At 36.5% G+C, this 18,559-nt stretch overlaps 1 protein-coding gene across 4 annotated transcripts in view; it reads left to right on the forward strand.

Annotated features, from left to right (window-relative positions):
• LOC108710851 (gamma-aminobutyric acid receptor subunit beta-2) overlaps positions 1-18,559 on the forward strand; it is a 142,357-nt gene that overhangs the window by 72,731 nt on the left and 51,067 nt on the right. The gene's annotated exons all lie outside the window — the stretch shown is intronic.

Raw genomic sequence — 18,559 nt, forward strand, 5'->3', positions numbered from 1 at the left:
CTGTACATGTGCCAGCCAGCAGCACCCAAAATATTGCCCCCAATCTGTACCTGTGCCAGCCAGCAGCACCCAAAATATTGCCCCCAATATGTACCTGTGCCAGCCAGCAGCACCCAAAATATCGCCCCAATATGTACCTGTGCCAGCCAGCAGCACCCAAAATATTGCCCCCAATATGTACCTGTGCCAGCCAGCAGCACCCAAAATATTGCCCCCAATATGTACCTGCGCCAGCCAGCAGCACCCAAAATATTGCCCCCAATCTGTACCTGTGCCAGCCAGCAGCACCCAAAATATCGCCCCAATCTGTACCTGTGCCAGCCAGCAGCACTGAAAATATTGCCCCCAATATGTACCTGTGCCAGCCAGCAGCACCCAAAATATTTCCCCCAATATGTACCTGTGCCAGCCAGCAGCACCCAAAATATTTCCCCCCCCAAATCTGCACCTGTTGTGCCAAAAAAATTCATTGCCCCCAGCCCCCCCCCCCAAATCTGTACCTGTTGTGCCAAAAAAATTCATTGCCCCCAGCCCCCCCCCCAAATCTGTACCTGTTGTGCCAAAAAAATTCATTGCCCCAGCCCCCCCCAAATCTGTACCTGTTGTGCCAAAAAAATTCATTGCCCCCCCAAATCTGTACCTGTTTTGCCAAAAAAATTCATTGCCCCCCCAAATCTGTACCTGTTGCGCCAAAAAAATTCATTGCCCCCCCAAATCTGTACCTGTTTTGCCAAAAAAATTCATTGCCCCCCAAATCTGTACCTGTTGCGCCAAAAAAATTCATTGCCCCCCCAAAATCTGTACCTGTTATGCCAAAAAAATGTATTGCCCCCCAGCCCCCCCAAATCTGTATCTGTTGTGTGTCCAATATCAGCAGTTCAGTCGCCACTCACCAGGCACAGGCAGCCACCCACAGTTTTTCAGGAGCCAGGAGGTCCCTGCTGACGTCACCGCGCACGCCAGCGCAGCGGCGCGCCTCTCTTTATGCCGGCGCATCATTGGATGGATGCGCAAGTCGCTGGGCTGGTTTGCTGCTGCCCTGCTGCCTCTAGACGGATCCAGCCAGCAGGACAAGTAGAGACTGCCTGGCTGGGTCTCGGAAGTTGGAAGCAGAGCGGAACTCTGCAGGGGGCCTGGGGCAGCCGCACAAAGTTTAAAATTTAAAGAAAAATAAAAAACAAATAAAAAAAAAATTCCTTTTGTATATTGCGCCCCCCTATGACTGCGCCCTAGGCGGGCGCCTACTCTGCCTACCCCTAGTTCCGGCCCTGAATGTGTTGGAATGGCCTAGTGAAAGTCCAGACCTCAATCTAATTGAGAATCTGTGGTCAAACTTGAAGATTGCTACTCACAAGTAAAAAACATCCAACATGAAGGAGCTGGAGCAGTTTTGCCTTGAGGAATGGGCAAAATCCCAGTGGCAAGATGTGGCAAGCTCATAGAGACTTATCCAAAGTGACTTGTAGCTGTAACTGCCTCAAAAGGTGGCTTTTTTCCCCATTTATTAGGAAATACACTGAATGAGGATCATTACAGCTTTCACATAACAGAAGATGATATGGAGCTTACATTCCCCTGTGTATCTTATTAAGTGGTGCAGAATGATTACAACATGACAATATATGTATGATTATTTTTACTCTTTGTTTTGCTATTTAAAGGAAGAGACAGAATTACAACCAGTACAAGAAATGATTTATAAATAAGATAACTCTCATTGTTTTAAGGCCAATAGAAATTTTTGCAGACCCCCACCACATAAGCCTCAGGCAGGGCCGTACCTATAGAAGAAGCAGAAGAGACTTATCCAAATTGACTTGTAGCTGTAACTGCCTCAAAAGGTGGCTCTACAAAGTACTGACTTTGGATGGGTGAACAGTTATGCACGCTAAAGATTTCTGTTATTTTGTTCTATTTGTTTGCTTCACAATAAAACATGAAAAATGCCAAGGGGAGTGAAGTCTTTTGCAATACACTGTAATAAGGAAATTCCAACACCAAAAAGATGTAAATACATATTCAAAATATAAAAGAGGAATTATAAATAACTTAAAATTTGTCCCGTTTTGCTTCACCACGAATTTCGCAAATTAGTGGCGGAAAATTTGCAAAACCAAATCAAAGTTGACGCGGGCACCCATTAAAGTCAATGGGCGTCCGTGTATCGTCTAAATTGGCGTCAGCATCGGAACCGCCAAAACCATCGCCGGCATCATTGCGAATTTATTCTCCGGCGAATTTTTGCCTGGTGAATAAATTTGCCCATCACTACTTAAAATATATGTGTTTAGAAGAGCTGTATTTGGGAGCAGGAGGGTGGAAGGAATGTAGACTCCCTTCCCCATCTGCCCCCTACCCATCTCCTAGCATCATTTAGAAGCTCAAAATAGGGACTGCAATGGGACTTTAATAACCACCTGTCCTGTGGCTGATGGTAAGGACAGGGCTATTTTGAGCCTGCTGGTATTGTGCTTTGTACCTTATTGAGCATGGTGTGCAGAGCTTAGTCAGACCTTGCATTGATATGTTTTTTAAATAAGGACTATGAGGTGAGCTTTTGTGTTTTTCTCCAGGGTCTAGGTAAATAACCCTTATCATTTCTCATTTAGACTAGCATTTTCTTACAGATCTCCATAGTTAACTATCTGTTTATTCATAAAAAATGGTGGCATATGCCACAATGATGCAAATATGGGTTGAAGCACATGAAGACAGCATGACTTTTATTAGATGAAATAGAGTCAGTGTTGTTCTTGATTACCATTGTCAGCCAGCTGTGTGCCTTAACTCTCTGACCTCATTTTTGTAGCTGGGATCTGCCAAAATGTGCCTCTGAGGGGCCAGCACTAAAACCACAATGTGGATCACTTATTTCTAAAAACCTAAACTTATCTTACCTCAAAGAACCTTAAGCTTTTTATTTCTTGCAGTGCAAGCAAAATCACTTTTGTAAAACAAAAAATCCTGCAAACTTCAGCAAATAACATTAACAAGGTAAGGAAATGTAAATAGTAGATGCATTCTCTTGGGAGTTATGATAAATGGCTAAATAGACCTTGCACTAAATAGGGCAATTATTCACATGCTTTCTCTGCCAAATTTGTTTAGTAAACTGACACAGAGTATGCCTGGCACACTCGCTATACATGATATGTATGATAGCTCATTCAAAACCGTGCCCTAGTTCTAACAGAAACGCCACTTTGTATACTGTATATTTAGACAGCAGTAAACTTGAGTGTAATGTAATGTAAGTTTTATTCCCTTATTCCATAACTGAAATAGAATGTGAAACTAACACTTTATTCTGTTAATTAAGCACGGAAGTAGGATGTATTAATCAAATCTGGTCAGACCGTTCAGCTGCTAATTCCATTTGAGCTTCATGCCCTGCTCACACAAAAGCATAATTCATCCATGTTTCATTTCCAGTACTTGAGAATTGTATTCTTCTTGCTCATGCGGTGCACAAATATTTATACTACTCTAGCAGCATATTTTAGCTAAACACACAGATATAAACACACACACATATTCATTTATTATCAAAGCTAACAATCAATCAATTTTTTTGCATAATGATTTAGCATTTGCTAAGGAGTTCGTAAAGCAATAGACATCTTTTCCCCTGTACACCTTTTAGTTTATTTAAATTGCATAATTTATCATATGATGTGTTCTCTACTTTTAAACAACCCTTTCAAGATGCAGTTTGTCAGTTCTTAGTTTGTGCTACAAAATGTTTCCTTACAGCAATTTTGTTCTTTTAAGACTGTACTGGCCCTGCAGAGCATTTCATGCATTATTTAAGATACATATGTATTTGTATAGGTCAGATGACAAAAAACTATCATTCTGTAGTGAATTTGATATTAGTAGTGTGTATCTTCTATAATCCAGGCCAGAGAGGTAGGGTTGGGATCAGGAAAGGCTTCCTATAACGGCTAACCAGGAAGGAAGTACCTGTTTCCCAAAGGAAGGGGTGGGATTTCCCATAACCCTGTTCCCCAGTTCCTCTGTGTTTTTATTCATTATTCCAGTGCCTGCTAAGCAATAGTTTTTAGATTAGCATTTGGCTGCAAGTAATGGTTCATACCATTTAACTCGACAGTTAAGGAACCAGAACATGACATTGAAACGAGAAGAGCCTTGGAAATGTGTTGGTGCTATATACCGAGAGAGAAATAAACACTTCTTTGCAGAAAGAGAGAACCTTCCTGCTGATATTTGTCCCCATTTATTAGGAAATACACTGAATGAGTAGGATCATTACAGCTTTCCCATAACAGAAGATGATATGGAGCTTACATTCCCCTGTGTATCTTATTAAGTGGTGCAGAATGATTACAACATGACAATATATGTATGATTATTTTTACACTCTTTGTTTTGCTATTTAAAGGAAGAGACAGAATTACAACCAGTACAAGAAATGATTTATAAATAAGATAACTCTCATTGTTTTAAGGCCAATAGAAATTTTCGCAGACCCCCACCACATAAGCCTCAGGCAGGGCCATACCTATAAAAGAAGCAGACCTTGTGGCTGCAGGGGGGCCCAGGAGGTATAGGGGCCCAATGAGGCCTTAATTCATACACAGTTTCAATAAATATTGGTAAAACAAGTCATCGACTAAAAATTTTGGGGTCCTGAAAAATTATTTGCTGTGGGGCCCAGTAATATCTAATTAAGCCACTGGCCTCAAGGAAGAATATCAAAGCAGTTGGCAGAGTAACTATCCTGTATCCAGCAGTCATTGTAATTGTGCATCAGTTGTAGCTTCTGGTGGAGTCTTCAAACTCTAAAATACTCGTAGCAGCTGTCATTCAATTGATTTTTTCAATTCTGAATACTGGCTGAATCATTTTGGTCTTTATTACATCTAACAAAAAAAAAACAACCTTCTCAAATCTAGTAAATACATTATTTTCTGAGAGGAGATAGACATGCACATTTATTTTACAGTACGTGTATGTAGTTCTGTCCTAAAAATGTGTACAGATAAAATTCACAAATGAATGTAGTGCCGACTTGAGATAGAACTGCACTTCATAGAACTTTCTGACATTCTCCATGGGTCCAACTAAAATGAATTGATGTTTTTCATTTGATATTCATCCTATGCATATTTTTATCAATTAAGATGCTTTTCAGTTCCTACAGAATCTTCCAATTAAATAAAATCTAGAAAATGTAAATAGAATTATTTGATTAAATCCTTATGAGCTTCTATAAAGGTCAATGAGAGGTGTATTTTCAATATTCAGACTATAATATTTATTATTTTTTCACAAATTAAAATGATTGTGTTCAGTTTCGGGATTTTGGAAATTTGATTGTTGAAACTTTAGTTTGATTCTGTTTTTCCGCCCCAAAGGAATTTTTTTTAAAAATGAATAAATCTGACATAAAGGAAAGATTTCAGCACAGTATGTTTCCTCATAAGATCCCCTTCTTTAAGGCTTCAAAGATTTTGACTCCATGGGGCATGTTTTTAATTTTAATATTTTTTTATTTTTTTAATTCAAATATAAGAAAATAAAACTTACTGAGATGAAATCTACCCTCACCCATTAGTGTAATAATGTTAGTTCTCAAAAGCATTTTCCCACTGTTGTTACACCACTGTGTATGCTTTGAGCTGTGCCACATAATCATTAACATTTTGTGGTAAAACATATTGATGTGTGTAAATACAATCAGTGCAAATCACCTCCCTTTATGGTCCCAATGCAGCTGTTTGTCGATATAAATGTCTCAAAATGTAAGTGAAGCAATTTTCAGTAGCCTCTCTACATAACTAAGCATTGCATATTCCATTCAGAAACCAATGCAAACTCATAGCAAGGTATACAAGTAGAGAAATGAAAATCTGGTGGTGTGTTTCTGCTGGTAAATGTAATATTAAATCCACTGTGGTGGATTATAAATTACAAAAGAGACGCATATGTACTCATTCAGGGCATGAAAACACCATATACCTACAAACTATAGATATTGATGAAGCATTACCCATTTTTGCCATATCAAATAAATGTCTTGACAAAGCGGTGGTTCTATATTATGAGCAAAGAGACCCTTGTTTTGGTAGAAAAGTTGCAGCGTCAATGAGATCATTCAAGCAAAGCAAAAAACGATCAAAAACTCTAATCTCAGGATCATTTATTCTTTAAACTGATCTTGGGAAGAAGCTGTAGTATTTTGTCATATATCATGTAAAAGAATTATTCCTTCACATTGTCCTTTTGTGGAGAAGGTACATTTATGAAGCAGAAAATATCACCAGCGACGGAGATTAAAGTCAATAATGGTGTTGATCAGTATAAATTTAGATTGGCTAAGGAAACGTCTTCATGGCTTATCAAGGTTATTGATTCTAGAACAGCAAATCAGCATGTAAACTAGTTAAAACTCTCCGTCTAGGCCTTAATATCCTCAGATTTGAGACACCTTAAGATGCAAAGCCCCATAGCTTGGATCTCATGTCTAATGCCTGGCATGGTCACTCAAATCTCCCACTGCAGTGATGCATGACAGTCTTCAGCCATCTGAAGTGTTAAAGGGTATAGTACAATACAAACTATGGTAATGGAATTTTGTTTGATTGCTACTGAAGGTTTGAAATCATTGATTTTCTTCACTACCTGCATTTCTTCCAGTAAATGAGCAAAACTTCCTTTGGATCAATATGATGTCTAGCTTCTAACCAAATGAGAAAAACTGTTGGTATGTTTGCTTGATTTGATTTAATGTGATTTAAGAGTGAATCTAAAATGCTGAAATTAAATTTCCAAAAGTTGATGCGTATAATTCCTTGGTTAAATTGTATTAAAGGGGTGTTGGACAGCCACTGCATAACCAAATTAGGAAGTTTCTCAACAGATTTGCCTTTTTTCCCTAATGTACAAGCAACCTCTTTAGTCAGCTATATATCTTTCATTTAAACAAGCAGCCTTCAGACACATGTTTTTCCAAATGCCATAGTGAGTATTTATATTTATTCATTGTATCTGTTGGTAGACATAGCAATCACAGCGGTGGTTGAAATTTATGATACACTTCTATGTTGCCTTTGTCCAGTGGCTTTGTTTGGAACAAGTGAAATACAACTCTACAGATCATTCAACCACAGTTAAAAGGATTGTAGAGCTTAATCTAAGAAAGAAAAGCATAACAAGTCAGTATTTCATCTAATACACACCAGTAATGTATTTGTCACTGTTTGAATGGACATTTTTACTGGTTCTGTGTGAAATATACAGGATCATTACAATGGCCCTATGTTTGGAAGTACAAGTTCAGTGCACATTTCTCCATAAATCTGTAAAGTATTTATACAGTCTTTATTTGTTCTATTAGATGTATATGCTTAGAAGTATTAGTCCCTTTAAAGGGGACCCATCACCCAAAAAAATTATTCAAAATCCTATTTTATCACATTAGTCAAGCAAAACGAACCTTAATTGCACTATATAAATTATTTGATTTTAGTCTGGGAATTCATAATTATAGCAAGCAGGCAGGAGCCATTTTGTGGACACTGTTATTAAGGTAAGCCTTGCATCATCTCAGAATTGGAGGACCTGATGTCCATCCCCATGTACTGGCTACACAATTAAACGGTGAAGAGAACAGGGGAATGTGTGGAGAGCAGTAACATCTAGGAAGTGCTGAATGGAAAGTGAAAGTAATTGTCTGCCCCGCCACTATGCCTACACATAGAGGAGGGGCAGACAATATTTGATTGACAACTGAGATTTTTAAATGAGTTTACAACAGCTATGAATGCTTTAATAAAAATATAGAAATTGGATTTCATGTTTAATTTGAAAAGGACTTTTATTATACAGATTTTTGTATCTGGGTGACAGGTTCACTTTAATGCCTCCCTTCTCTTGAGTCTGGCATTTGTCTTACGCACATCCAATTTTTTATTCCTTTATTACTGATTTTATTACACACTGCAAATAAGTATGCAATATGTAAATAATGCACTAGATTGTTCAGTTATGCACTGAAACATACACCAAATAATACTTTGTTTGAATATATGTATACTAGATTATAATCATCGGGTTACTGGTTTGCAATATTTTTGGTACCGGTATAGAAACTAGTATGCTTGGGACCAGGGGGTTTTCCAGATAAGTTTTTTTTTCTTAGTGATGGGTGAATAAATTCGGCATACATAAATTTGCGGGGAATTTCTGCGTTTTGCCGCAAGTGAAGCTGCGGTAACTATTCACCGACGAAAAATCCTGTGTCAAAAAAAAATTGGTGCGCGTGTAAAAATTGTCACCTGTCAAAACTATTTGGACGCTCATTGACTTTAATGCATTTGGACCAAATATTGACGCTTATAAAAATTGTCATATGCATCATGTTGGGCAGTCATTTCTTCCATTGATTTAATCTCTCATATACAATTGATTATCTCACCTATGGCTGGATGTTCCATGTATTTTCCAGGTAGAAGTGACTGGAAGTCTAATAGTTGTGTATATATCTTTTAAAAGCTTTTGTTCAGATGGCAGGGTATGTGAGAGAGGGAGTGTTCTTGTCCACACAACCTCCAGTGCATTGCCAAAGTATTGCTGGGTATAATTAATTAAGCTTCTCTGGAGTGTTATACCGGTAGAGTATTGTTTTGTATATGCATTATTTTTGTCTCACACGTTTAACACTCCTTATAGCGTTATCCAAAACGCTATCCAAAACTCTAACATTATTCTAGAGATAAGATTGTGGAGAGCTCTGTCTCCCAGCGTAGCATATATTTGTGCTTGGGGAATGGGTCTCTTGCTACAGTATTAAGAAGAGAGTAGTTATTAGATATTAGGGCTCTTTGGGGCAACCCAGCTACACACTAAAGGTGTCAAAGAAGTGGAAGAACTGATTCCCCTGCAGGTATTCTGAATAAAATGTGAAATCTGCATATATTCATAATGCCAGCTCTGGAGAACTTGGGATTTCATTTGGAGTTCTGCAAACTATTCTAATTTTGAACATGCTTACATCCATTATTTTGTTGTACAGGTTGCAATTAAACTAATTTGCTATAATAATTGCAAATGTAGTGCATTCGTTGTGAGCTGTGTAGGAGGCATAACCCTGTTATAACTAAATTCCTACGATATGATTAATTGTTGAAGAATAAATCATGATCTTATTTTGTGTGTGGGTGTGTGTATGTACTGTATGTGTGGAAAGGAAAAAATAATGTATTTATATATAGTGTAGAATATAGTCTCATGACTTTTAAGGTCATTATTCTATTTTTGCTTTCTACCTTCTTATTTTCTGAAAAAACTGTAATCTAAACCGTTATGTGTCGTATCGATGTTTTTTTATTTCTTTTTGTAATGATATTGTGGGCCTTGTTTGGTATTTATCGGCGCCCTCGAATATGGCTCATGGATCTCATATACAAATTTCAGTTGGATCTTCCAATAGTAAAAATTCTTATCCCTTTGAGAAATAGTTGGAAAACCCATAAAAACATAAAGTTTTTAGGGCAAGGGTCCATGGAGCATAGGCTGCACTGCTCTCAGCCTGTGTATTTTTTTGCTGGCTAAGATAAGTGGTTCCTCTCTATGCCTAACCTTAATTGATTTGCATTAGATTCACTTGTGTGCACTCACACAGCTGAGTGGGAGCAGAGGAGGCATCTTTGGGCTGAGCTCTGCTTCTCTTCCCTGCATGAGCACACATGGGCTGAAGCAGCTCACATAAATGGAGCAGGGGCACAGAGTGGATCTACGCTCCATGTGCCCATGCATAAAGTTAAAAAGTGGCTGGAAAATAAAAGTAGCAAGACTTCTCTCTTCTGCATATAGCACATAAATAACTGCCTACCATAAAGTTCACCCAGTTACTGCTATTATTTTATGCCTGAAAATTAAGCACACCAAAATGTATTGTCCTTTAAGAAACTTGCCTACCTCCCTATGACAAATGCAGTGTAGTAAATGCCTATGGCATCTTCTGGCATTTGCCACAATCCACAGATAGCCGGTCCAGGCCTCAGGGTACCCCAGATAACTGCCACAAAGCCATCAATGAGAGTGCTGTGCTCCTGGTCTTCCACCTTCCCAATGCCAACTTCAAGGTAACTTTTGTAAGCACCCTTAAACCCCTAACCCCGAGCCAGGCCTCCTAACATTGTCATGCCCTGCTTCTCTCCATTCTGCTATAACATTATTAATAGCTTCCCATAGGCTGTTTTAAAAGCTGTTGGTGCCAACATAAGACTTCTTCTGCCTTCTAGAGTAATATTTTCAACTGGTCATAGAGTCACTTCTTAATGTTTTTTTAATTTTCATAATGGAATGAAACAATATTGATTTTGTAACACAATCTGTACCTATAGCTCTCTTGGCTAAACTGATGTGGAAAGAAAAATCATATGACATATATACTTAATATCTGTTTTTTACAATCTATTTTAAAATGTTGGACTTTCTCATGAGATGTGTCAGGCCAGCGAAGTTTTGAATTGCTTAAAGTGTCAGCACTGAGCAGCCCAGCTGGTACTTTTACACTCCGCAGAAGTGAAGGGACCTTAGAGACTATTACCTTGTGACAGGAGGCATCTGTAAGTAATTTATTTTTCCTATTTAAAAATGTTTTGCTCGGCTGCGTAAGGTTAGCACAGCCTTATACTTCTGGGAAACGAAGATAGCAAGTTGAGCAGAGACCAACTACAGAAGTGTTTTCTCTGCAGATTTGCTTTTTTTGGATTCAAAGGTGAAACACTGTAAACTGATTTAAAAAAAAAAAAAAAAAAAAAGAAATGACATCAGTAAAATGTGCAACAAAATCCCACAGAGTGGGCTGGAAACCACTGTACATTAATGATATTTGCCATTCTTTTAAAAACATATAATGAGAAAATGTTTTACATTTAATTGCTAAAACTTGTCTCACAAGTCAGGAATCATGAGCTAGTCTGAGCACAATTATTCGACATGTGACTCATAAATCCAGTATAATTGAGATGTCACAGTAGCAAGCTTCAGTTTTAACATCCTAAGGCTCATTCACTGACGTAAGTACTAAATGGCACAAGTGCAGTTGCCCATAGAAACAGTCAGTCATTAGCTGTGAATATTCTTCTACTACAAGTTAGAAAGCTAAAGCAAAGATGTATTTGCTATTGTGGGTAACCCTACTCATACAATTTAGCACTTACTATATGTGACTAAATCAACCTGTCTGAACATTACCAAAACTCTTCACTCACATGAAGGAAACTCAGTCTGCCAAGTGATAAAATAAGGATGATAAGTTGCACTGTCTACTAATAATATCCATATTATAGTTAGTATATATAGCTGACTTGGCTCCGATATACTAGAACCCCAATTTCAAGACCTATTGCCATGGATATTGTCAGGTTTCTAACTAAGTTTAGAAGTCATGGGTAAGATATAAATAAGTCATCCAGTAACATCATGTGCTATTCAGTTATATCAAATTAATTTTGGATGCTAATTGGGAAAGTTGTAAAGAGTAGTTAGTCTTATATGATCTAAGTCAATGTTCTCTATATTTACGGTGTAACAATTATTTTGAAGGTAAGCTTAAAGGCCATGTTTTTGGAAAGTAGACCCCTCAACCAGGGGATGGTTGCATAGTCTACTGTATGGAACCATCCACCATTTTAACCTTTCTCACCCATCACAAACAATTGATGTATGTTCTTATGTTTAATACAATGTGTTCTGAACCTGATTCCTTTGGTGTTTTCTTGAGAGCTGGACTTAATGACCCCTAGTCTGTCAGAGACTGTATAATAAAATACAGAATATCATCTTCAGCACAGAAACTTATTTATGTATTTTTGAATTTAAAGACATTTCCTTTTACATTTCTCTGCCCTTTAAAATGACTTATTTATGGCTTTGAAAGCATTAACTCGCGGCATGGAAACAAATCTGATAATATAACATTCTGTGAATAAGCCTAATGTGTAACTTGACCTTTTGTCTTAGGTTTCTTCTGATTAAACAATATGGGTTTAGTTTTATATTTGTATTGTTATAAGTAGCTTATCAGGTTGGACATGGTGATACTAACACAAACAATAATGGACACAGAACTTTTACTGCTCTAAGCCTTACTCCAATCTTTTCCTTTCCCTACCTGGTGGTTGCCATTTGTTTCTCTTAGTGCATGTTCTTTTAGCCCTTACATTAGGTTATACAATCTATGATCTTTGAAAAAAAGGGAGCCAAAGTCTGAAGCTTTTCTGAAGTCATAATTCACTTTCCACTGAACCTAAGCAACAAGCTGTAGAACAAGTGACCTCTGGGGTGCAGTTGCCCAAGATACCCTGGACAATAACAGACACATGGAAACCCATTCTTGCCATAAGCCCCCTGCTTTTACACACTAATATACAATGTGCACTAATATGCACATAACTTGGTAGGTGTACACACACACAAATATACACATAAGAACTTTTTTTTTAGCATATTAAGTATTTTTTAGCCTTAAAATGTTTATTTATTTTTGGGGGTGACCAGTGTCAGATTAAATTATACTGGATTCGATTTCTATGATTTTGCTATTTAACAATTTTAAAGCTGCCCATAATGTGCCCATAATGTGCCCATAATATGTTTCCTGCACAGGAAACAATGGAACTGAGAATCAGTGATCTCACTATGTGACAGATTTTTTAATGCTTTGATTTGTTTTATTGGATTTTTAGTAATTGTACTATGGGTGCTGTACTTTATTTATTGTTTTGCACATTAAGGGGGTATTTATTAAAGTCTGAATGCCAAAAACTCAAAAAAATATTTTTTTTTTGTATAATATCTGAATTTTTAGTGGAAAAAATCTTAAATTTTTCAAGATTCATTACACCCCGAGGATGGAAAAAGTCCAAATTCGAAAATCCAGCATCGCAGATCTACCAAGGTTATATATAAGTCAATGGGAGAGTTCCTTATCCTAATCGGAAATTTTTGTGGTCTGTGTTGGAATTAGCCAAAAAATCTGAATACATATCAGAAAATTCCAGGCTTTTTGGAAAAAAGCACAAAAAAATTGAGCAATTCGGGTTTTCGCTCGTTTTTTTTTCTGTTTGTCAGATTAAATCATGCTTTTTTTTATTAATAATAAGGTCCAATCATGAATTATAGTTTGGTCAATCTTTTTTTAATTAAAATAATCAGAAACATTTGGATTTTGGAAATGTTTGTGTGAAATGTTTTTATTTTACATGCCACAAGTTTTTTCATCCAGTGCATAGTGGATAATAGATATTTTGTATTATTATTTATTGTTTATTTTGTTTATTTATTTGTTTATTTTGTAAACACATTTATCTTATATTTGCATTTGGTAGCTTGGACTAGAAATACACATTTACCCATTTTGTGTAATTACCCATTTACCCATTTTGTGTTTGCAGAAGCAAACATCCTATTTATAGGGGAGTTTAAGACATACAAAACACAGCTAGTGAGATTGTCGTGCAGCAATATTTTTAACTATGAAGGATCATATGTGCTATTTTTATTTAGCAATCTCTACATACCACATACTTTATAATCTTTATAATTATTCCTGAATCAGTTATTTTCATAAACATGACATTTATATGTATGATGTTTTATCTTAATACCTAAGGATTTATGGTAAGATACTGAAGTGCAATCTTTTAAAAACGGCAAATTTTAGCAATTTGTTATTACTGGGAGTAGAAAGCTATGCTAATAAAGTTCCAGTACTACCAGGATATGGACTTTCTAAAAATTATATGTTTTTCTGGGGCCAGTTTAATTTTGGTGGCCTTAAAATCCTTGGTTCATGCTTTGAATGTTCAGTTTTGTACTGCTGTTTGAAGTCAGACATTTAAATATTTTTTTGCAAAATGGGAATAACAAAATAATGCAGGTGCATTTAGAAGCCTTATTCTGTCATAAAAAAGTTGCAAAACTACTTGAGTACTACTACTAAACTGGTTTCCTTCTGCAACATGGTGTTCCTTGTATAATTGATTCAAAATTACTTTATTTTATCCGAGTCTTTGGTTTTTCAATGTTGCAAATGCATGTATATGCAGTAAATGTATGTGCTAAATGGATAAGGACTTCAGAACCATTTTTTTTAAATTTGATATAAAATCGACATTGGTAAATGATAAGTTCATTATGTATTAAAGGAGAAGAAAAGGTTAAAACTAAGTAATCTTCATCAGAAAGGTCTTTATAAAAACACCAATAAGCCCTCACAGTAATGCTACTCTTGAGTCCTCTGAGTTCAACACAGCATTTCTTTCCTTCGGTTGTGTACACTTGGGCTTCTGCATCAGACTTCCTTTTTTCAGCTTAAACTTCCAGGGCATGGACTTGAGCATGCTCAGCTTGCTCATCTCTCCCCCTTCCTCCTCCCCTACCTGCTATAATCTGAGACCAGAACTTTGAGCGAGAAGGAAGAGATTCAGGCAGGAAGTGATGATACACCAAGCTAATATGGCAGCTGCTATCCCAAAGAAACAGCTTCTAGAGCTGCTAATCAGGTATGGTAAAGCATTCTACAGAATACATATAGAGTTCTAGCTTGCACTTATCTATTGGCAATAAACTGCCTCGTAGCTTTCCTTCTCTTTAATACAGATGATTACTCTTTTCTTTTGCACTGACAAGGGTTGGCGATTAGGTCATGTTGCAGCCCAAACACAACAATACCTCCTGTCTGCCAGAGCTAAGCCTAACCCACAGGTAGTTCAAATATACTCTGCTCGGTTCAGTGTATAGTATTTCTATAGAATACCCATGTTGCCAACAGAACAGTATCAGAAAAATTAATTATTTAGTGATTTGTCTTTAAAACAAATTAATTTGTTTGTAAATTTTTGTAAATACAGATGGTCTTACACACACAAAATGAATGCATGATATTGTTAATAGTTTGTTGATTTTGTAAATAAGTATATCGTAGTTATTGCTAGAGAATGCACAAATTACTGTTTCATCATATCAATAGCTAAGGCTAGAGATCTGTAGACAAACCAGAAAGATAATTAGACCTCAAATGACTGGTCTATCATGTTGAATAAAAGGAGAAAAGTGAGCTAAGATTAGTAACAATGAAGTATCCAACTGTATTCATAACCTTATTTTAATACGACAAGTAGTTTAGTATTTTTTAATATAAGTACAGTTGTAGCACAAATTTAGAATCACTGTTCAAGTCCTTTTTACCTCCAGCTGGTTCCTTTAGCAAACATGGTCACCAGTTGTACTCAAACCCTCAAAATATCCTCAAGTAAATGAGTATACTATTAAATGTACCATGGGTTCATTAACATTACCAGCACAGTTGATCTCACACTGCTGGGTCAACATTTACATTTTACAAATTCTCCTTCTTATAACCATTTTACCTTTTCACACACTGCTTGGTATGGCAAGTTTTGTACTTAAGTTTTGATCCTTCATGCACTTAAGAAAGGTGTTTGTTGCTTGAAATGTCAAACTCTGCACTTTTATAGTCACTGTAATGCCCATGCAAAAGTAAAGACTTTTAATAGGATAAATGTCTATGAACTTGGAAAATCATTTTAAAGTTTACAAATCAAAAATGTTAAATGTTTTGTGCAGTCCATATGTTGCTCTCTACAAACTACATAGTCTTGCATATTGAATTACAGAATGAAGCTACCAGAAACAGAAATTCTAAAACTTAAGTTTGATTAAGATTGTATTATGGCTGCAAGCCCTAAAATGGATGCAAAATTGATCCCCAACCAGTGGCCTTGTTATTGAATTCTTGGCTTTGAGGCAAGTTTTGGAGGAATAAAGACCAATTTAAAGGTCTGGGACCTGTTATCCAGAATGCTCAGGACCTGGGGTTTTCCGGATAACGGATCTTTCCGTAATTTGGGTCTTCATGCCATAAGTCTACTAGAAAATCATTTAAACATTAAATAAACCCAATAGGCTGGTTTTGCTTCCAATAAGGATTAATTATATCGTAGTTTGGATCAAGTACAAACTACTGTTTTATTATTATGGGGAAAAAGGAAATCATTTTAAAAAATTTGGATTTTTTTTGGATAAAATGGAGTCTATGGGAGACAGCCTTTCTGTAATTCGGAGCTTTCAGGATCGGGTTTCAGGATCCTATACCTGTATATGTAGAAATATGGATGAGCGAAAAAACGCCATTGACTATATTGCGTTTGGCAAATTTATCACTTAGATCTAGAGCCTCCTTTTTACTAACAGTCTACACTGGCTTTTAAACAGCCTATTATTTGGCAATCCACAGGAACTTTTTTCATGCTCAAGTGGCTTTGCAACATTTCTTACATTTGAATTTGTCTCAAAGGTAAAATACTAGAGGTTAAGGACCCCTGTGATAATAGGTCAATAATATTCACAACTAACTCTTGGGAGTCAATAAGTTTGATGATTCCCTTTCATGGTGTTATAACATCCAAGTAGGAGTTTCCCATAGCAGGAAAAAACATAATTTGACATGAATTTGCATGGAGAAAAAACATGCTCTTAAAGAGCAGCTGTTACCCAAAAATTGTTTTCCCCATTAGAGGTTCAGGCTAATAGAGCCAAGTTTAGTAGCATGCATGTGCATAATGAGTGTTTCTCCTAGCCAGCTCCTAATGTGAATGCGTGTATATAGGAATATCTCATTTTTAATGGCAAAACAGATTACACAGGGTTTTTTCCAATTAGTACAATTGCACCTGGCCAAAATTATACCGAAGACATACTGGGGCTCATTTATAAACACTGGGCAAATTTGCACCTGGGCAGTTACCCATAGCAACCAATCAATGACTGGCGTTTTACAGGCAGCTGCCAGTTGAACAATGAAAGCAAACATTTGATTGGTTGCCATATGTTACTGCCCAAGTGCAAATTTGCCCAGTGTTTATAAATGAGCCCCAGTCTCGAGAAACATGTGTTCGTAAAATCAGTACGTAAATCTCAATAATAAACCTGCTACAATAGCTTTTACAAATGAATTCTGTACTATTAGCATATTAATACAGAGTTAACAGATGGCATGATATCATGCATGTAAAAGAACAGTTGTCATCAAACTAAAATACAAAAGCTTTTTACCTTGGTTTAATTTTGAAAATGTTGCAAGCATTTTAAAAAGGGCATTTTGTTTTGTAATAATATTGCATAATTTCAAATTTTATCAAGGTTATTAACACTTTCCTGGTTGCTTATATTGAAAGACATTTTAAAGTATATGTACAAATGTGTTTGTAACATTTTCTATACAGTACAAAATTTGTGGAAAAATATAAAATACCCCTCCCAGTTTGAATTTTCATAGCAGGTGCTTAAGTGAATGTCTACATGGCAGCTAAAAAAATGAAGTCACCTTATTACCTAAGCATATATTGAAGAGCCGCCTTTTGCAACTCCATCCACACCTCCAGCCTTGCCCCTGCCATAACTTCACTCATGCCCTTTCCCCACTTTATTCATTCCCTGCCTAAATTTAATTTACACAACTATGTTATTAACCCATACTGCTCCATAATTTTCCCCTGGTGTTTACAAAGGTTATCACGCCAGAATCTCACATTCAACCGTACATTCATTACCTTCATGAAGATGTATAAAAATTTTTTTGTAAAATAAGAGATATTTATAATGCTGTGTTATTCTCTTAGTCTTGATTTTAAACTATCTGAATTTAACAGGTAGAATTTATTGCAGCATAAAAAGTGGTATATATTACAAATATGTGTATTTCGATTTCCTCTTTAAAGGTGTACAGTTGTTATACTGGTATGTGATCTGCTACAAAGAATGTCCGGGACATGGGGTCAGGCCCGGATTTGTTAAAAGGCCACAAAGGCCTTGGCCTAGGGCATTACACCACCCAGCCAACTATAATTTTTTTTCTGTAGCTCTGGGGCCAAGGGTTCATAGTGCTTTCAATCTTTTCTGCAAAATCCCTGTGCTATAGATGCTGTAAGAAATTCTAGTTAGAATATTGTGCAAGTGTGCACATGTGCAAACTTGTGAGGAAGGGGAGGACAGGGTATGGGGACCACCTGGCCTCCAGGCAAACTAATTGAAAATCCAGACCTGCATGGGGTTTTTCAGATAAGGGGTCTTTACATAATTTGAACCACCATACTAAAAGGGGAAGATTTATCGAGGGTCGAATTGAAAATTCTAATTAAAATTTTTGGTTTTCTTATGGTCCAAACTGTCAAATTCGACAAGGGAGTTAGTAAAATTAAATTTGCGTTTTAAAAAATTCTAATTAGATTTTCCAGATTTATCATACTCAAATTCGACTATTCAACACCTAAAACCTGCCTAATTGCTGTTTAAGTCAATGGGAGAGGTTTGCAACCTTCCTGACATTCAAGTTTTTTTGGAGAAAAAAAACTTGAATCGAGTTTCTTAAATTCTAATCAAATTCGAATAAAATTCTATTCGAGTTATTGGGTCTAGTCTATTCATCTGAGTTATAAAAGTTATATTTTGTTAAATAAATTTCGATTGGTCAAATTTCGAGTCCATGGAAGTTTATGGGAATTTG

Source organism: Xenopus laevis, chromosome 3L (assembly GCF_017654675.1).
Source record: "Xenopus laevis strain J_2021 chromosome 3L, Xenopus_laevis_v10.1, whole genome shotgun sequence".
NCBI lineage: Eukaryota > Metazoa > Chordata > Amphibia > Anura > Pipidae > Xenopus > Xenopus laevis.